The sequence below is a fragment of the Rhea pennata genome, chromosome 6, assembly GCF_028389875.1.
Source record: "Rhea pennata isolate bPtePen1 chromosome 6, bPtePen1.pri, whole genome shotgun sequence".
Taxonomy (NCBI): Eukaryota; Metazoa; Chordata; class Aves; order Rheiformes; family Rheidae; genus Rhea; species Rhea pennata.
This window is the reverse complement of record NC_084668.1, coordinates 35,841,311-35,863,136: the sequence shown is the minus strand read 5'-3', so window position 1 is coordinate 35,863,136 and position 21,826 is coordinate 35,841,311. Positions and strand designations below refer to the sequence as shown.

Here is a 21,826-nt window from a genome sequence, read left to right as displayed (position 1 = left end):
AAACCCCACCAAACCTGTGCTTTTAGAAAGGGGGAGGAAGCTTTGACCCAGATCAGTCAGTTTATGGCAAGGTTTTACAGGTGATCGTAGTGCATGTGAAGGAGCAGTGAAAGTGAACTGTGTTCATGAACAGGGGCTGGAGGTGGGAACCAGCTCAGCTGAAGATGTTATGTTTTAAAAAAACAAACAAACAAAAAAAAAAAAAACAACAAAAAAAACCCACCTTGAGTTAAGTTGGACTGAGGTAAGTAAATAGAAAATCGGATGACTTGCATATAGATGATGTTTCATGGGTCTGAATAATAACTTTGTAAGTTCTGATGAACAATATTGGATTTTAGTTAGCTGTTTATTGTTTCATTTTGCATGGTCAGCTGTGTGTGCACCTGTAAATATTTAGTGTATGTCCTGTTTAACCTTGTCTTGTGTGTGGTGTTTGTAGAGTGGTGCAATTTTTACACTCGAAGTACATTATGGCATGGCAGGGTCCTGAGCTTTTGACAATGTCCTGCTTCGCTTGGCAGATCTGTTTGGGCTGAGGGGCATGTTGTGGGTTTGGGGGGTTTTTTTGTTTGTTTTTTTTTTTCTTCTGAGAAGCCTGCTCCTAGTAGTTGCATATTCAATAAATACTGACTTTTCTGATGAGGTGAAGTACACAGAAGAATTCTTGATTAACAGTACAGCTCTTAGTCTCTTTACAAAGTTGAGATATTTGCAAAGTGAGTATGTTGCTGTGTAATGCTTAAGCTGCCATGGGAGGTGAGCTGGTAGTTTATAATCATGAAATGTCAACAAAAAAAATGGACGAAATGGTAAAATCACTGCATTTGATTCCAGGATGTTTTGCGTGTTTTCTTTTTGACAGTCATGGAAAGAAAGAAAGTTTTGTTTTCAATATAATATTAGCAACAACAAGTGGACAATTTTATGCCATTATATGGGGACTGTAGGCCCCAGGTTCTCAAAGCTTCACTGATTGCTGCAGGATGCAAGAATCTTCTAGGGCTAAAGGAATTCTCCATGCCTAAAATAGAGAGCATTCCTCCTTCAGTCCTAGTGTAACAGGCACTTGGCAAGAGTGAAGACGGTCCTCAAATTTTTTTTAAAAATGTTGTGTGATGAGTAAAGTTTTTTAAAAAAGTTGTCATAAGAAATTTGTCGTAAGAAAAATCTGTTATAGCAAAATACTTTATGCCACCTTTTATTTTTGCAACAGTACCATTTTGAAAACTCTCATCCTCAATCATACTGAAATATGCTTTGGCATAATGTATTGAAAAGTATAAAAAGTGCAAATAAATTAGATACAGATTGTTTTAAAACACAGGGAAGAATTGATATCTGACAAATGAAAATAATATGTATAAAGAAGCGAACATTGCATTTTGAATATAGCTGTGCTCTTTCAGATAAGTTTTAAAGCAGTATTTTGAGAAAATGATTTTGTTCTTTATTTTTTGCTGGAAATTCAAAATTATTACTGTGTTTCCTCTTCTACAAACACACATTTTTTTTTTCTAATTGCTTCATTGAATTCATATGTAAGTTGGAAAACTCAGAGACACTGAGGTTAAGTTGTGTTCAGTGTGGCATGTACTAAAAGTTAAGCTTCTGTATTTATGCCACAGCTATCTCAGCTATCAGTTTATAATTGAAACCAACTTTCATAGTTAGTTAAATTGTTTTGGCATTTTTGGGCGTTTGACACATGTAGAATTGGCAGATCAGTTCTTTGTGGAAATTTTTAGTTACACTGTATGCTATCTTAATATGATTTTGTGCTGATACACCAGTATTGGTAGTTGGCCAGATCTGATATGTGGTGATCATATGAGTCTTTGAAGACAACACTGACTTGTCTCTAGGAGAGTGCAGGACAGACATGTGGTAGGGTAGTACACAAAATAAAATAAGGAGCATCTTACTGCGTGTAAGAAAAGGGAATTCTTACCGAGTTCAGGTGAGGAGCCATTTGAGCGCAGTATTTACAGGATGTAAGCAGGGCATGTATTCTATGTTTGGATAGTGCTCCAGTGTCTCTTCATTTTAAGGAAGGTTGTTTGCCATACCATGCTTACCAGAAGGACATATTTTTGAATGAACAGGTACTTTGAGGAGAATTGGTGCCATTCTTTTAGATGTTCCCTGACACTTATCCTGCCATAGTTAGAGTTTTAGCCCCAATTAAGAAAATATTTCTAGATCTATCGAAAGCTGATAGTGAAGTCCAGCATCTGTTCTTTCAGACTGGAAGTCATTTAACAGATGGTACGGAATCTGAGTTTCCTTTCTCATCCAGACTTCCCCTCCCTTATGATAGCTGCCACCAAAAAATCTAGACACTATAATCAGACAAAAATAGGGATAACAAACTATGGAACAAAAGGTATTTCTCAGGGAAATTGCTAATTTCTAGAGTCAGTTGTTAAGCTTTTCTGACTAGTTACAATCATAGGGCCCTGGACAGGCATTCAGGAAATGCAAAGGTCCATCCCTGTGACTTCAGAGAGTTCTTCTAGGGAGGCATCGTTAGCCTAACACACTTCTCAAAATCCTGGGCCGTAGCATTGCTAGGACAATAGCTAAGTGTGTCCAACTGTGTCTTTGCTCTGACTAGCCTGCATTCACAAGGTGGATTATCAGGAGACATGAAATCTTCTGCTTCTTCCATATAGTGCTACCATGCTGTGTAGTTCAGGTGGTTGAAACTTTCAGAGAGGTGGTGTTTTGTTGCCACTTGATGTTTCCTCTGTGTTTTTCCCCTGCTTGCCAAGAAAAGATGCAGTTTCAGGTTCTCTGCATGAACTTGAAAGCTCCTAAGCAGATCCCCCTGCCCAAGCCCCAGACAGATAAGGATGAGATACAGCAATGCAGAAAGTCTGAACTGGAGGGGCTCTTGTTTGTTTTGAACTTTCTAGAGAGCAAATTAAATTTTGCTGTTCTTAGTGTGGTTTATCTAGGCAGTTAACTATTAATGTATAGCAGAAACATTTGAACTTTCTTCTCTGGAGCTATTACCTCTGTTTGGCATTCTTTTGACTCAGAGATAGACTTTCCTACTATCTTCAGACTTCATCCATCCTAACTATGGGTTCATGAGATTGAGACTGAAGAATATTCAGATCTCATTTAAGTTGGTGGGAGTTTCACATCTGTTTTGGTGAGACTGAGATTTCACCGCCTCTTGTTAACCTCCTGATCTGTTATGGGGATGTTGCATTCTGCATGACCTGCTTTTCTTTAAATGGCATATTTCCTGGATGAATTCTTTGGTTAACTTGGAGTTAATTAATAGGAATGACTGATTAAATCATACTTATCCATATTTAAAGATACAGTGAGATGTTGAAAAGATTGAAGGGCTGCTCCCGTGGCTCAACCCAGTCTCAAGTTTCAGCTAAATGCTTCTTAAACTTGACTATGTTTTATGCATTGTGGACATATAATTGGCAGTTTTGGATAGGTTTTATAGATAATCAGAACATTATGTTTCAAGCCCTTCTTAAAAAGGGTCGAAACCTCCCCTGCTTCTTCTGGGTATTAATTGTGTTTGTAATGTCTTAGCCTTTCTGATTAAGTATCTGCAGGTTAGCATAATGTGAGTATATGAAGGGATGCAGCTCTATTGTGTGTTCCTTTTACTTACTGTTTTATATACATGTGTAAACAAAGTTATTAGTGTTGTGATCAGAGCTTTTTTCTGGAATAAAGATCATCAATAGTACTTACAATGTGTTTGGGTGTTCTCCTATAAAGATAAAAGGCAAAAATGTTACTTCATATAATCATCCTATTTAAAAGCGCTGCAGGGCACCGAGGATCTTTGTTGACACTGTGATAGAATCACGATTGTAGAGCTGTAACTCCAGTAGTTTGGACTTGTTTCTGATAGGGCTACACCTAAGAAGATGCATTGCAATGAGTGAGGGTCTTAGGTCTCTTTTAAAAAAGATAAAACTTTTGTCCAGTGCTAAACACTTACTCACTCTGGCTAGGCCAGGTAGTTTTAATTTCAGATTCCCTTGTGCATGTTAGCATTTCAGTATGCAATTCTCCCATAACGGTGTGATTCCAGGAGCTGGGGTTTTGAGAAGGAAAGCAAGTACCATGGGAAATCCAGTAATTCTTCAGGAACCGGCAATGCTGGGAACCATCATGCACTTGTAATGCTTTGACCAGTGCTAGTCAATATATAACAATAAAGTAGCAAATAAAGTAGAAACAGCAACATATCTGAAATATTAAAATAAGCCTTGTTGGAGGGACAAGACTGTGTTACGCAGAAGTAATGTGCCTGTCATGCAGAATAGCAAGGTTTTGAAATTCTGGAAGGCATTTACTCTTCTTTCTAGTGAAAATTTTCCTATTAATAATTTAACTTGTTACTCTTGAAATCCTGCTATGTGGAACTGTAAGCAGGGATTTGGAGGGATTTAGAAAGAACTTTCTGTCATTTAGACAGTGGGAAAGCTCTGAACAGTTTGTGTTTTTTAAAACAGCGTTCTGGCTCAGAAGAATCCACTTTTAAAGCAACTCCTGCACGTCCGTGTATGCCGTAGAGCATGTACGGAGTATGCCTAGTCAGCGCGGGAGCTTGTCCAGTATTTCTTCGGGTGCCTGATGAGGTGATCCTGGGGACACTGGCAGCGAGCTGGGTTTGAGGCTGGTGGCACGAGGCGCTGCAGCGCCTGGAGCCGTGTGGCAGTCTTACACCACGGGAAGCCGCTGCTCTTAGTGAGCCCCTTACAAACCTGGCTGTGCCGCTAGCTGGGGCTGTCAAATTAACAGAAGCCATTCGCTCTTGATATTTTTCCTGTTGTTTTTCAAACCTGCACTGATTTCCCTCCCCGCCCTTAATTGTACAGTGTGCTGTGGCATTATTCACCAAAAAGAAAAAGCTTTGTGTTGTCAAGAAAAAAAACTAAGAAATCTAAAGGGAAAATCTGGAATGTTTCAGCATGCTGAACTGATCCTCTGAAAAGAGGACAGAAGTGCCCTGTGGTAATTTCCCATTTTGAGGGGGCAGGGAGGGATGTGTGGGGGGAGGGAAGAACTTCTTAGTGATTCCTAGCACAGCTTGCATTTAAGAACAAGCGTATTGTTTCACCTGTATTAGACAAGATGAGCAGTGGGTGTGATTTACATAGCTTCATTTGAGAAGGGTAAGTAGACTCTTTGTGATTTGTTTTAATAAGAACTACTGATGAATGCTGTGTGATACAGTATGTAAATATCAGGGAAAAGTTATAATTGGTAAAAAGTAACTCGTTAATTTGTTGCTTTCTATAGCCTATTTCCAATGAGGGAAATGCAGAGTTTTTACTGAATATTCTGAATGCTGAATATATACTGAATACATACTGAAAGTATATATTATGAAAAAAAAAAATTCATCGTTTTCTATCATTCTGGAATTTACCAGATGAGTAGGGGGCTAGGTTTTGTTTCTATTTTAAAATATGTTATGGGTTTTGGCTGTGGTTTCCGAGACCCGTGATTGTTCGGAGACCTCCACCTTTGTCCTCTGCCTCGTGCAGTCAGGTAGGTGCGATTGCAGATGATGGAAGATGCCTGTGAGACTTAAACTCTTTCCTTTTTCCCATGTGGCCCATCTTACAAAGACCATGGAAAAATTATAGGGTGGAAATAAGAACTGCTGACAAAAAGGGAGAAGAAGGTGATGCTTTCAGTGCTGTTGACACATATTCATCTACAGCCCCATCTTTGGGGTCCTACAAAATACTGTTATTCCATCTGGAATCACTTCAGCAGGCAGCTTACACAGCAGGCTTCTTGCACTGAAATTGGAATGAAACATTAGGAAGTTGCTTGCGTGTCTGACAGCAAAATTAAAAGTGGAAGATGACAGTCAACATGGCTTATGCGTATCGTTTACTGTCAAGCTCTAGAAACATTTAGGTAAAATAGAATGGATTCTGAGTGAGTCAATGTCCTACTGATGCACATATCATTAAAATATATAAATAACATTTTCCTTGAACACCGCAACCCATACGTGACTGAGAATAATGGCAGCCTAAACCCAAATACTGCTGTGGCATTAGGAAAAACCCTCTAGGGTTTTTTAATACTTCATCTTTCAGTGCACTGAAGTATGAGGCTCCTCTCATTCTGATTAGTGTCTCCACTTCTGAAAGTGAGATCGGTGGCTTAGTTTTTCTTACAAGATCGATGGTTATTTGTACTCAAAGAAGTTGTGATTATTTAAGAGAGGCCCCTTAGATATTGAATTACCTATCAAACTAGAGAGACCTTATCTCGAGACTTGTTCTCCTGTATAGCTGGTGACTCAGCTAATCTGGATTTACATTTTTGCAGTTATTATTATAATATAGTGCTCTTTGAAACCTAGAAATTCACAATTTTTTTTCAGGTCAGCAAGTCCCCATTTGCTTTGTGCCTATAAAGCCGTTCCTTGTGATGGCAACTGGAGTGAAAGGAGGAATATTCTACTGCTCTTGTGTCCTGAGCACTCTTAGAGTTGCACATGTTTGATGTGTTGGGATTGGAAGTAATAAGCTGAAACCCCTGGGAATATAGACTAGAATAGTGAGGGTGATTTAACAAGATTCAAGATTCAAATCAAACACCTCAACTTTGGTTTTTGTCAGTGATTGCAATATTGTATAGAAGGGAAAAAAAAGCCTCTGGCTGTCAAGAGAAATCTTACAAGAACAGCTGCTCTCATAAGACTCTTTTCTTGAAAATCAAGCTTATGTAGTGGCTTGTGGGGTTTTTTCATTTGTTTAATTGTTTTTAGTACTACTACTAAATTTTGTCTTGAATTTGCCTTTCTTAAATCTAGGTTTGAATTAGAACATATGAATTTCCAAGTTCTCTAAATAATTCAAGTAAAACAGCTCTCTTGCTTGCATTAGTCCCAAGGTGCGTTCATAATACCTCCAGGTTGAACTGCAGCACCTACTGTGACTGGCCGAGGGCCTGTCATGGTATCTTAAAAAACTTGTGGAATTATCCTCCCTGCTGGCATCTCTGCCACTGTTTATTTAGCTACTGGTGAAAGTAGAGTAACATGAACTTGAATCTTAAATAAGAAAGTTGCTAGGCTTTTTGTAACATACTTGCTCCACTGACCTGCATAGTGGTATATCTGAGGTGATTATACATTTAACACCTGTGGAGATAAATTGGATTTTTTTTCTTCCTTTCTTGTGCTATTTTTTAGAATTACCAGGTCCAATCAATTTCACAGCATACCTGTCAGCTTTACGGAGAGGAAGGGAAAATCCTTTTCAGCTGTCCTCATCTCAGGCTGAGAAATGTGGCAAATGTTCTTCAAATCTGGAGTTCAGCTCCTTTTCCCTTCCTTCCCCAAAAAGTGGGGGGGGGGGGGGAACCCACCACCTCCCATTCTTTAATACTCTATGTAAGCCCTTCAGAAGGCAGAATAGGGATCACACAGAAGTTCACTGTTTTGGGCTGAAATAGGTTCCACAAGAAGCACTGCTGAGCTAGATCCAGTTGTTATTCATCTACTCATTTTTTGAAAATTTTTATAATTTAGAAATTATTCTGTAAACTTTGGGGTAAAAGAAGAAGCAAATTCCACTTCTATCCACTCTGTTCTGTCTCTCTTTGGTTCCCAATTTTTAGAAGTGGAGGCAATCATATACAGAAGACACTCCCTATCTTGCAGAAGAGAAGGGGCATTTTCTGGATTGCTATTCATAGAAGAAACCAAACTTTGCTAGGAAGGATACTTCATGTTCAAATTGACAGTCTGATTCTTATACAAATAGGGAATCTCTAGGATATGTTTTGCTCTTTGTAGCAGCTGAGAACACAGCAAGAAAATGTCAGCAGCAGAAATATTTTTAAATTAGGGATTACTGTGTTAATTGTGATAAGAAAGCTATCCTTGGGTTTGCAAACACAGTGGACCCAAATGGTTGTTTAATGTGCAGCATTGAGGCTATGCCTTTTTACCTTGCAACATCTACTTTATATGTACCTGTCACTTTCAAATGGCTGTTTTGAGCGACGTTGATGACACTATTCTGTTAATGTCATCAATCATATGAACACTGATATTAACAGGTAAAGAAAGTTCATCAGAACCAGCTGCATGCTCTTATAAACAATCTGTTGGCATAATGCCATACTTTGAAAAAATTAAAAAAAAATAATTTTATGTCCTTTGAGGGAAATGAGTTTACTGCCTATTATGTGTATTTAGGGTTATATAGGAAATGTATAAAACATCAAATTCTTCATAATAGTTCCATTGAAAGTATTTATATGTAGCGTCTAGTGCCATTTACCTTTTTACACAGATTTAACATGCAGGTTCTAGTCTTACAGTACTTTAATGTTTTGTTAAAATGAGTTAATATTTATAATTATATATTATATATAATTATATATATATAATTATATATGACAACTATTGAAATTCTTCAGGTTTTTCTCATATTAATTGGTAAGATAACTTCAGGTCTATCTTTCTATGCAATTGTTGCCAGAATGCATATTTAGGGCTCACTGGCAACTCTGGGTTGCAGATAGGTATGTTTGGTTTGTATTGGAAAAACTTAAATGAAAAAATATTCTCTGATTCAATGCATACAACTTATAATCTATTTCTTTTGACTTTTAAATAGCTGAAATAATAAATCTAGGCTTTTGGTAAACATTCAATAAAATGGTACAAGTTAGAAATAGAGTTAGAAAGCAATTTCATAGCACTTGTCAGTTCTTGGAACTTATATAAAAAAATATATATTTGTATATATAGATATATATACATATACATGCACATATGTGTGTGTGTTTATATTTATGATTTTTTTCCAAGCAGAAGGAATAAAAATGCCTCTGCTCTGATCATACTAGAAGATGCTTTTAGTGGGAAGGCATGTCTTTGCAAGGCAATATAAGTGATGCTAGCCATTGGTTGGCACATACAGTGTCTATGTTCATGTGCTGCCCTTTGCTAACAATATGAGAGAATTGAAATTGCATCTCACGTGTTGCTGTAAAAAGAAGGGGAAATTCAGTTCACAGATAATGAAAGGGTGTCTGTCCAAAAGCAATCAGAGACTAAAAATTGGAAAATAAAATTTGTTTTCTAGCAACATGGAAATTAGCGCAGCCAGTTTCCAGTTGCAGCCCAGGCAGCCAGCGCTGGTTTCTCCCTGTGCTGCCGAGAGCAGGCTCCTTACGCCCTCTCTAGCCCCTCTTCAGCAGCAGTGTTCCGCAGCCGGTGTGGGCCGCCGCGTGCCGAGGCAGCGCCAGGCTGGGCCCTCGTGTGCCGTGGGGCCGCCCGCCCCGGTGCTCCCCCCGGCTGCCGCCGGCCTCGGGGCAGCAGGTGCTGAAGGCAGCGTGGCCCTGCTGCTTGGGGCTTTTCCATCGGCCCGTCTCTTCGGAAGTGCTGGCAGCCTGTTCTCCTGCTGCCTGGGCTGCTGCCCTCGCCGTGCCCGGGCGCGAGCGCTGCTGCCTCGTGTGCTCCTGTGCTCCCCGGCTTGTCCTGGCCATCGTGCGGGTGCTGTGCTTCTCGGCTTGCTCGCAGTTGCTGTTTTGCTTCCTTTCCAGGGTGGCGTAAGTTCCTTCCTCCCCAACAAATTCAAACCAACTCTCCTTGGAGATGCTCCAAAGCTGCCTGGACACAGCACTGGGCAGTGTGCGCTAGGCGACCTGCTTGGGCAGGGGGTCGGACTAGGTGGCTCTGCAGAGGTCCCTGCCAACCCCGGCCCTTCTGTGACAGGGGAGAACTCTGAGCTTTTGTATTGATAATTCTCGTGCAGTTTTGAAGTGAAAAACCTCGTTGTACCCTGAAACTGGTGAACAGAAAGCTCCTCTGGGGGAAGACAAATTGCGTCAGGAGTGTTCAACCTCTAGTCTAGTGTGTTTTCCCTCCTGTGGATGGTGCTTATGGGTTCATTACAGTGTGCTCTCATACGTCGTCATTTCTCTCAAGGCTGTTGTGCCTCCCAGTGTAAAGCAGATTGATGCTGGCACATTTTTTTCTATTTTAATTTTCCAAAGTTGTCACACTGAAACTGTTCCTCATGTTGGAAGTGATTTGAAGTGAAGAGATACAAAGAGCTAAAATAAAATTAAAAAGGAACACGAACAACATTTCATTTTGATGTGCCTTTTAAAAAATCAGCTGAATGGATGGAGTACCCTTGTGCCACTGTAGTAAGTCTGCAAACATTATCCGATCAATCTAAATTGAGTTAGTGTATATGTAGTAAGCAGAAACAGGTGAAAATTGGTTTATCCATGCCCAACTCTTTCTACTTGCTTTGAACAGTGAAACACAAACTCATTTTTAGACCTGATCAGTTTTGTTTATTTTCAGGGAGGGGCAGAGGCAGAACATATGCTATATCTACCATAGCTGGTAAACCAAGAAACTCTGTGGAGTCCTGGGTCTACTGTGACATTTGCAGATAAAGGTAGCGAGCCCTACTTCAAAGAAATCTGAAGTGAATCCATGAGGAAGAACAGCAGCTATCCTGGCTATCCCTTTAGTTCCATCTTTAGGGAAAAGAAAAACAATTTTCTCTGTTCTTTCACTAGCAAAAGGAGAGAAGTTGTTGCTTATCTGGAATATGGCTTACAATTTTACTGACAGTTGTATAAATCTTTTTTTTTCCTTTCTATCAACTATGCTTTTTTGGGGGGGGGGGCTGGGGGGGGGGATTAAATCTGTGGACTCCCCAAACTTTTCCAGTCTGTGTGTATTGAAGTTAAGCCTGCTTGATAGAAACCTAGCTCTTCAGTTATTTTTATGAACTCTTAAAAGTAGTCAAGCAACTTTCAAGGTCTGTTGACCACAGATTGAAGCCATTGTCTACAGCAACAGAAAAGATGAAGTGCAGCTGGTAAATAATACTCACCATTACAATTGTTGGGTGCACAATTCCCATTAATTTTTGATTTAAAAGGAATTACAAATCCATGAACCTAGAACTTTGGGACCGTGTAACATGTAACAGCTTTATGCAGATGGAAGAGCCTTTTATACATATGCACACACCTCTTCACCAGTGAGAAGTAGGAGTTGCACAAAAGAAGCATGATTTCTCCAAAGAATGGGATTCTTCCCTGAAAATGCCAGACTTGCCTATATAGTAGTGACTTGTATTGTCTTTCCCAACAGAAAGGTAATTGCCATTTTCTTTTCCCGTGCCAAGAAGTATTAACACCATCTCAAAAGATAACCAAAGACCCAAGAGACTTTGAGTGGACTTTGAGTCATGCTGTTAATCTAGCTTGAAACTACCTGCACCTGAATGTGAGTGAGTGTTTTCTGGGGAGTACATTACCTGCTTACAGAATGATAATTGTAGGGCTCCAAAAACAACAAGGCAAACCTAGGGCTAGAAATCCAGTGTTGTCTTTTCCACTGATTTTAGTGTGCTCACAAGTGGTAGGTTTTGATGCACTTAGGTCTTACGACTTCAGTACCTGTTCAGGCTGGATGCTTTAAAAAAAAAAAAAAAAAAAAAAAAAAAAAAAAAGCTTTCACAAAGACTTTTTCTATCACTCAGACTGAGCAGAGAATTATTTAAAATATTCCATAAAGTTTAGTTCACAAAGTACTGCTGACATCATTTCTGCTCTCTCTTAGCAGCAAGCTAATTGAGAACCTGACAAAAACCATTCCACAGTGCCACTTGCCAGAGTCCTGAACACTTCTGAACTGCGCATCTGATCATCTTTGCCATTTGCATCGAGAAGGAGTTTGTCTTTGTGGGAAGTACATTGCGCTACTACGTTCTCTGGCATTTAGCACTATCAGTTATCAAGCATGCCCCTTCTGCCTTCAAGAGGGTTGTAAAGATGAATGAGAAATACCCTGAAGTATTCAGGTTCTTTCCATCAAACTGAACTTCAAGGTCTACTACCGTTTCTGTGTCATCTCTCACTTCAAAGGTATCTGCCCTTTGGCTTTTAAGTTGAGCTGTTATTGTTGGGGCCCTTTTGAGTTGCCTGAGGCCATCAAATGTCCAAATAGCCATAACAACAGAAATAATATTTGCTTTCATGTGATAAACAGTTCCTGTTTGATTGCCTCAAAGATGTAAGACAGTTCAGGCTTGAGGAAAAGGAACTGTTCAACCTGTTCTTTCAGCTTGCATTCAGCTCCCCAGATGCCTGCATTTGTGATCTCAGACGTTGTGGTTCTTGTAGACGTTGCAGTTGGATGCAGCTGTGGCAGTTCTGGCACGGAGGAAGCATGTTTTCTGCCCCGGTCGGGTATAACTATCACTGAAGTTGTTCTAGTTAGGCTCCTGTTCAAGTTAGTAGTGTTCCAGTGATCGTTTGCTAACTAAACTTGTTGCCATTGAAAATTATAATCATTAAAACAAGAAAGGGAGAGAATGTAGCAAATGGGAAGCCTCATCTCCTCTGCCTTTTAGAACTTGGACTCCTTTTGTGCTGTCAGCACTGTGCTGTAGACTGCTCATCCCTGAGGAAAAAAAATGTTCAAACCTTTTTTGTTTTTCTCTTTTTTACCCTCCGCCCCCAACTCCTCTGTTTGCATGCAGCTCCCCAGATGCTTGTATTTCTGATCTCCAGGCTTGATTGCTCTTTTACCATTACACAGGAACAAACATGTACTGGAGAAGTTCTGAATCCCTTAAACTGCAGCATTGCATCAGTTTAGCAACACAGATCAGTCTTACACTCTTACTCCATTGTTTCATGTATCAAGTACTTCCCATTAAAATATGAAGCCTAATTCACAGTCTTTTTTTTTTTTTTTTTTTTCTTGTTGAAATGTAAAGCCCGACATGAGATTATGCATGGCTCCTTGGAAAAATGCCATTCCCTCTATGATCCTCTTTTCTCTTGTGAGCTACTTTTGTCTAGGATGTATTGCTCCTGCCTGCAGGATATACTATTTCAAGGGTCCTGGACTATTGTGTTCATTCTCAGAAGAAAGCGGTGAGCACTTTCTTCAGTTGCTTTTGAATTTGGTAAAGTTAATCTCTGACTTGGCTTTTCTTTAGGAAAGCCTACCTTATTCCTTTCATCACAAAGTAACTAACTGAAGCTATTTCTTTCTACCTCCTCTTTTTATAAGAGAAGACAATTTCTTTACTTTTGAATACTAAGAAAGTATTGCAGAGAGCTGGAGTCATTAAATATGCAGACTAATATTTCATAGTATAAGTAAGGATGCAAACAAAGTCTGGCAGTTTGCAGTGCTTTGGATTGTTATGATGCAAAATTCTTCAGAAAAAGCTGTACTTCCCTATGTGATATATGAGAAACCTCACAGTACAAAACATCTTACAAATTTGCTTTTCTAAATAGAAAATATCAGTGGATTTAGCATAGGTCATACTGTTTACTTAAAAAACAAACAAAAAAAAAAAAACCATAAATGCTGCCGGTCTCTTAGCTTTCCTGGTTGTGGAGTATTTCTGATTATAATGAGACCTGGATAATTCATGTTGGGTTTATTCATAAGTAATAATAGGTGAAATATTTAACTGGTAAACAAAACTGCGCTGTACTCTGTCTAGGCTTATTGAACTGAAGTTTTAAAGCCTACATAATTCATATACATAAAAACTTTGTTAACTTACAGTTGAATTTGCTCAAATTTCCTGGCAACACATCTGTTAAAAATCGAAGAATTTGCTGGTTACGGACATAATAATGTTTAGATCAACCTCACTTCGCATACCTTAGCTCAGAAAGATCATTAAGTACTCAGATGTCCTCAGGCTTCTTGTCAGTCTTTTGTGCACCTATCAGACTCCTCAGGTTGCGTCTCAAATAGAGCCTTAACTCTGACCTTGCCATTTGCAGGGAGCAGTAAAAAATCACGGCCTCCTAAAAGGAGGAAATCTAAGGAAGGTGGCGTGAGCCTTGGGAGGGGTGGCTGACAGGAGAGAGGTATTTTAGAGGTCTGGAGGAGGTTTGGATGGACCTGGAACTTGCATGAAGGTTTTTTTTAATGCACATTATTTCCAAGAGTGTCTTCACTTGAGTCATGTTGTATTGGCTTATGAAACAGTTTTATACTATTTCTATTTATACTATTATACAGTGTTCTATACTATTTTCTGAGCTGACCCGGTTCCAGTAGGTAACAGAGAGCAAACAGCTCAGCTGAGGGCAGGTACGGAGCAGGGTACAGACTGAACACCATTATTTCATGAATCACAACAAAAATGGGTCTTCTATACAGAAGTGCACCTGAAATTAGAGGTTCATAAACCTAAAGCTTTTCAGTCTTGCTGAATATGAACAAGCATTTTGTAAATATTAACTGAGTGCCTGAATTTTGAATTTCTTAAACTAAAATGTAGAAATTTTTAAAATGCCATTTATATTTGTTTTGAATGTTTCAAAAAAGGTCTCAGCACTGAGCAGCATACAGAAGTAAAAGCTGCATATCTGGTAACATAAGCAACATCCTTATGTATTAGTGCATTAATCTGTTTTGCATGTTACTTTATAACTTGTTGGAATGCTCTGATGTGTTTTGCTTTGATTGAGACTTTAGTGTGGAGGGAAGTAGTAGATAGCTACTTTTAACACATGTCAATTAAATAGTTTGGGGATTCATTTACTTTCCTGCCTGGTGCCAGACTTTTGGCTACTGAGTCTTTGCAGTAAAACTTACCATGGTTCCTCATTTGAAAAAACTAGAAACAAGGGAGCTATTTTGTCATGGTGCATAGCTTCTCTGCTTATCTGGAACCAGCTTGAGCATCTTCTGTGAAGAGGTTAGGAAATGATGAAGCTACATAAAGGCATTAGAGAAGAGACACATAGCTATTTCCTTTCACTTTTTGGCACACAGATATGTACTAACGTGTCCCTGGGATATTCTGTTCATAGGAAACCACTAATGCAAGTGATAAAGTTTATTTTAAAAGAGGGGTGCCCAATTCAGGTGTTTGTGCTAGAAACCCTTTTTATTACTGACTCTTCTCAGGGCTCACTCATCTCCTGTTTTCTCAAAAGGAAAGCAGCAGGTTTTGTTTGTTTAGGGATGCATACAAAAAATAGAAGAGCTGATAACTTGCATTATTGTCTGTCTTACAGAGAATTACTCATTTGCTCATGTCACTTGTCATGCTTGCCTACGCAGCTGCAATGTAGTCTCTGACCTTTTTCCGTGCAATTAAGGATGCAGCTATTAGTTAACAACTATAGACCAATTAAGTCCCTCTATAATCTCACAAAAACAATTTCAGTCAATAAATGTACCTTTATAATGTGAAAGCAGAGTTGGCTGTGTGATTCCCTTTGCTTATTTTCTCTCTCTCTCAAAAAAAAAAAAAAAAAAAAGTCACTATTGTGAGAGCTCTTACCCTGCAAGACTGGCCCCCTCTTAATCTCTGATAAGCAGATAAAACTGCAAAATATTGTTCATTATAATATTTTGAGCTTAATCTTCTATATGACTTTTATTATTGCTGTACTATTTTATTCCCAATGGATCTGATACATCTTTGATTAAGAAATATTGTGTTCCCTGCTTTCTTCTAGTCATGTGGTAAGTCCTGCTTTCTTCCAGTGCAAATTTTAGTGCTGTCAAATTATTTACTAACCAGTGCTGTTATTTTAAAAACTAGTTAATAATTAATATGAAATCAGATCATTTTATGAAAGATTACTTTCTGATGACTTTTTAAAATCCTAGGAGATATTGAAAATACCATTATGATTCATAAGGATTTGTTGGAAATAACAATATACTCTCAGGTGATCGGTCTCTGGTTTAAATTACCTACTAGGTTTAAGATAAGCCGGTGATAGTAATGTTTTGGCTCACAAGAGTCAACTCAGATTTATTAATGATATCCATTCATAAATTCAGGGTAACACTGTGACTGTAATTTCAGATCCTGAAATAAGGTTTTGTATACAGTTGCACAGAATTAAAACGCTACGTGGTTCCCTTAATTTCCATTGAGAATTAGGATCAAGATCAAGGGCTTTATGTAGGGCAGCATGTTTTCTTACATTCAGATGCAGTTCTCAATTCCTTGAAGAGATTCACACAACATTTAACCCTTGTTCACTTGTTTGGTCCTGTCTGGATTAAAATGTTCATTCAGTTCCTTAGGAGCATCTTCAAGAGTAGCAGCCTGTTTTTTTCTGTGACAAGTTTGTTCTTGGGCTTAGGATTAAAGTATGCAAAAAGAAAAATATGGAGCACCTCCAGAGTGCAGAGGGCTGGCAAGACTGATGTGCGTAGGTTTATTGCCGGGCTAGCACCCTGGTTTCCTGGGCATGGGGCGAGGAATGTTTAGATGAGGATGAGGGCTCAGCAGTGTGACTAGGGGATGCTCAGAGCCCAGCACAAAGAGGGATTTTGACAGAAGTAATTCTGCTCTATGCTGAGATGTGCTCTGACACTTCCACAGGGTCTTTGTCACCAAAAAAGATTTTGGAAGAAGTTTGCTTGCAACTTGAACATCCCTCCTCCCCCAAAAACCCACTATTGTACAGTTTGAGTTTAGGGAGAAAATGGTGAAACATTAGATGTCTGAAGGACATTTTAGGTGTCTGATGCTCAGACTGTTACCAGCAAGCCACTTAGACTGAAGCAAGCTGATAAGTCTTTCATTAACTTGATGCCTGAATCTATTGAAGAATAAATAAATTTGCAGCCCACAAACTTAAGGGGGAAATACTTAACTCTCAGCAGGAATGAAAGTGCCTTTAATCTAAACAAGCGATGTGATTTTTAGTACTTTGTGTTCAAGGGCTGCATTCCAGGCTGAGGAGGCACTGAACTAATCACCAGCTCTGGTTCCCTGGCACGTCCTTGAGGCTTCCTGGGAAAACAGTGGAGGAGTGGGTCTCTGAGAGCATTCAAATCCACACCAAGTTATAGACAAGGTCTCTCATGGGGCCCTGGGCTTTGATTTGCATGAAGATCTCTGATTTCACGGAGTATGGTAGGCCATCTTCCACCTTCCCCAGGTTGCCGGAGAGGGTTTTTCGATACCTCTTGACTGCACCATATTTTTCAAGAAATCAATTCTTGTGTCTTGACAGCACTGTATCCATCACTGGTCAGTCTGCGTGGCACTGTTAGATACAAGCAGGAAGTTTTAGCTATAGCAGTAGTGTCTAAAGGGGATCGTATGGTTGAAACACAAGGCACGTTGGGGAGTTTTATGTCCAAGTTCTTTAATTGCCTCTGCCTATTCAATATTCAACGCCTGGCAAGGGCAAGCGGTGCAGGATGTGCACCTCGGACATCTGGAGAAGAAAGCTTCTCAGTTATTATGCATGTGCCTGTTTGTATAAGTAGAAAACCAGGATAGATCTTAATATTCTTCTGCTTAACACATTTGGTTAATAATGTTTCCCCAACACCTTTTTTTTTGGGGGGGGGGGCTGTTTGTGCACTAGGCCACTGTACTGTGCAGACACGGCTATGCATGCTAGTATAGGAAATAATTTTAACTGTTTTACAAAGGTTTAGTCAAAACTAAAATATTGCCTAACTCAGGACCATCTGTCTTGTGTTCTTGTCCGTCTCTGTGTTCTCAGACTCTAGCATCACTTGCTTACACGTATTCACACTCTTAATTGTTTTCTTTCTCGTTCTGTGCTGAAGGGTGTTCTAAATGCTCATAATATTATGCATATACAGCATTAGGTGGCTGTATATTAGGAAGCCCTGACTTTAAGCACACTGTGATCCATCGTTCGGTAAATACAATTACATTGCCCTATCTTTCATCTCCTCTCTAATGAATCCATGCTAATTGATTAATCAGTGCTGTTGCTTCGCTGCGATAGTCCCATACAAGGAAAAGTAGTAACATAACTAGCAATTACTACCATATGCCATATACTGAGGAAAACATAATGTAATGTATCCTAAGTGGCAATGCCCGATCAGGAGGAGCTGTGCAAGGCCTTGGCCAGGCCCTGTGGTCCAAGCCACAGAGCACCTTTCTGGCTGTGGGGGAAGGCAGAGCAAGAATTGCGACTCCAGGTAGTCCGTGGGTGCTGGGATGATCCATCTGGTACCAGTGTAGGGAGTATCAGGCTATAACCTATTAGTGGTGTATTGTAAGAAGGCATGTTGTAGAAAACGTGGGCAACATGATCAGCTCCATTTTATTTCCAAATTTCATCTATTTATCTTATTGATGAACTACTGTCTTCACTTTAAATATGTTAAGGAAAGTGGCCTCTAGAGCAAGATAAAGGTGTTCTACACTACATGTTACTGACATTACTTTTTAATTTCCAAACTGATGAGTGCAGATTTGTCATCTTAGACAAAGCTTAACTGTGATCTTCTTAGGCTGTAAACATTACTTATGTGTGCTGATGGAAGAGAAGCTTTCTTTTCCTTGCTGTTACAAAATCAACTGAAGCATGCATTTGTGTTGACCAGCCTACTTTGTGCCAGATATCTCATTATATTCTCAATTCAGAAGGGAAGTTAGGAGCAAAATAACAAATCCTCCTTACCTGTGTCCCTTTTTTAATCTTAACCTGGTTTATTTTTTGAGATTTTGAAGGCAAAGTTATCCAATCCCACTGTCATTCGTGGTAGAGATGGACTTCAGTTTGCTGCTGTTTGAACTGCCTTCCTTTCCCCTCATTTTGTTTTTCTGAATATCAGAATTAGCAATGGAAAGAGACCCTCTCCCACATATCCACAGTTCCCATCTGGACTGAAAAAGACAGCTGAATTCAATAATGAGTTTATTGCAAGGCATAAAGATGCTGTGCTGAAGTGTCATTTATACCTTTAGCTTGTAGATCATACACATTCTTTAACAGCCTTTCAGATAATATTGACCGCATACTGATGTTAAAACAAAGTTTTAATTTGGTGTTGCGAATAGATTTGTAAAGCTTTTTCTTTGTATTATCTATTTATTTATTTATTTATTTTAATATTCATAATTAGTTTTATGTGGTATGAATAAAATCTGAATTATATTTTGGGTGGAAATGGTGACATGCAATGACATGTAAGATTGCCAAGATAAGATTTAGATGGTCACTGAGTAAAGTTGCGTAGAAATAATCCTGTTGTACAATGCTTTCAGAGATTTTCATTTCCTTTTTGAACGGAATACAACCAGTTTCTCTTTGAACAAGTGAACACGAAGCAAAAATACAGATTTGTATCTTGCAAATCTCATAGAAAAAGTTCTGTCAATTTTAGATTTTGGGGGGGGGCTAGAAGTAGTGAGTCAGGCTGGAGAAGGATAATGCTGGTGTTTTCTCTGCCTGGGATAATTTGATGGATTTTCTGGCAGAAATATACAAATTTCATTCTTATTTTTGCAGTGTTAATTGCCCCATGGCAGCTTCCAGCTTGGAAAAGGGAGTAGTGTGTGTTTGTAGTACTAATGATAACGCAGTCTTTAAATGATGCTTGTTGCCATGGGAATGTTCTGAAATAATTTGTACAGTTACTCTAATGTCCAAAGGTTGTGCGCTTTCTTTGAACGCAGACTCTTGTCACCAAGTCAGTGATACAGAAGGAATGGCAAGTTTTATCTTGGAAACACCTAGTTGTTCGCTGCCTTGCTTTCCTGATAGCACTGCTAAATGTTCCTTGTAAATAAAAAACCATAGATTTCCAGGCAGTAAATTTAGTAACTGTCCTTTACATCTAGTTAAAACACTAAACCATAAATATAAGTATTAACATTTGAACGTTACACTTGGAGGATCTTAGGGTACGTGGCACAAGTGTCCTCGTGCTTCTGTCAGCCAGAATCTTTTAAACGCTCACAGCATGGATGAGCCCAAGGTAATAATCTTACTGAGACACAAGTAACGGCTGAGGCGCCCTGGCTTGCTAAAGCTGCTCTGCAGTTTCCAGTTAGCTAGAGTGAAGGCAGAGTGCTCATGTGTCTTCAGAAGACCAAGGAGACACGCGTGGAAACAGAGTGAGGCTATTGAGGTCTGTAAGGCTTTCTGGGTTCTTACCTTGGGTCCTCTGTTTTGCTGGGTCTTGATGTACTTAGTACAGTATTTGAGTACTGAATTTTGAATTGAGGTACCTAATTTTGCTGCTACTTTTCTTTTTAATACACTTTCCATCAGAAAAAATATACATTGAGCTTAGCTCTTTGTACAAGAGCTCGTAAGCTAATTTCAACCTGGTATTGGACAGACTGTCTTTTAGTAGTAGAAAGCAGAGGTTCATTTCCTAAGAATCTGTACACCCTCTGGAATCCAGATGTGGTTTTCATAATGCAAACCCCTACAGAAGCCTTCAATAGCGTGCAGACATGTGAATGTCTACTTGCACAAGAGCAGGCAATTAAAATCAGCATGATTAAATGAGAGAGGACTAATAAATGTATCACTTGCTTTAAAGGTGTGATTGGTCACATGATTCGCCAGTTGCTCCATTCTCCCAGGAGTTGTTTCAATACTGCCAACCCATAAAAGTTACAAACATCTACTCTATTACTTACATTTTCAATAGAATTTTCTCTCCTGAAAAAATTCCTTTTACTTGAAGAATTGGCTCTCTGCCAGTAGGGGCGCTAAATCCAAATATTTATCAGTGCACTAGCAATGTTTTCAAAAGCAGCTTTATCCAACTGCTTTGGAAAAGACATTGATCACACCTCGCCCTGGAAATTCTTAACACGTTGGGCTTAAGCCCAATGTTTTGAGTGCAGAAAAGCTAGTTCTGGAGACTAACTGTGGCAATGTCCACTTTTCTTTTCCTATGAGCCTTTCATAAAAGGAAGTTCTTAGGCTTGTGCACCAGCTGCACCTCTTCCTTCCCTTCACCCATATGAAACAACTGCTAAAAAAATGTGTGAACTCCAATACTTATGCAGCTAGTGGAAATTTTCCTTTTGCTCAGTGTGAGGAGAATGTGATTTGAGGGCTCTGGGAGCTTTTATATACAGTTTCAAGGTACACCAAAGTTATGTGTAACAGTTTTGATCTTAAGGCTTAAAATGATCCATGCTGCTCTTAAAGAGGGCGCTTACTCTTTGTTTGTAAGTTAAACTGGAGCATTGCTATTTCCGCGCAGTTTCAGATTTTGTGTCAGTCTGTGCAAAGATCTCTAGCAGCTCCGACCTGATCGAGTTACTGCAGCGTAGTGCATTGCTATAGGGTGGCTAAGATCATAGTAGATGTGTCTTTAGCCGAGTGTGCGCACTGTCCCGGGTAACTGGACTAGTAATGTTACTCTCACTGTAAACTGAGCTGAGTTAAATCCTGGAATTTGCCGTAGGTTAGGTGCGCTCACATGGGTAATTGCCATGGACTCAGTGAAGGTGTTATTGTAGCCCCTGAGTAATGTGATGGTGCATCTGTCCTACACTTGTGTAGTATCATGTTCAAAAGCATCCCTGGCAGCACCACTCTGGTCTTCAGTACATAGACAAGAAGGCTCATCAGCTAGATGTTTTGACTGGGTAAGACTGGACCTAAGTTGAGAGTAGGTAAAGCAGAAAGGTTTAGGGAAAACATTTTGATGGATGATATTGCCCAACTGTATTTTACGTTGCTGAATTAAAGGTTAAGCAGTCTTGTAAGTCTTGTCTTTAGGCATAAGGTGCTGACTGCTGCTCTCAGGCATAAGCAGTCATTTTGGAAATGGCCACGTGTCCATAAGATATTACTGTTCCACTTTGCCTGGTGATAGTTAGCACATTAGTTGATCTGTGCACGTGGTGTAGACACTCCAATCTGCTGCAGTGTGATGCTGCACAGAGTAGTTTGACCAGCTGGGGAAGATGGTTTAAGCCAGCTTGTTTTTTTTTTTTTTTTTTTTTTTTTCCTCCCCACTGAAGAAGGCTAGGATGTCTATGTAACCCACTAATGCACTTCAACTGTGACGATA

The 21,826-nt window shown here is 39.4% G+C and overlaps 1 protein-coding gene across 4 annotated transcripts in view; it reads left to right on the top strand.

Annotated features, from left to right (window-relative positions):
* Window positions 1-21,826, top strand: part of PARD3B (par-3 family cell polarity regulator beta) — a 417,558-nt gene that overhangs the window by 151,978 nt on the left and 243,754 nt on the right. The gene's annotated exons all lie outside the window — the stretch shown is intronic.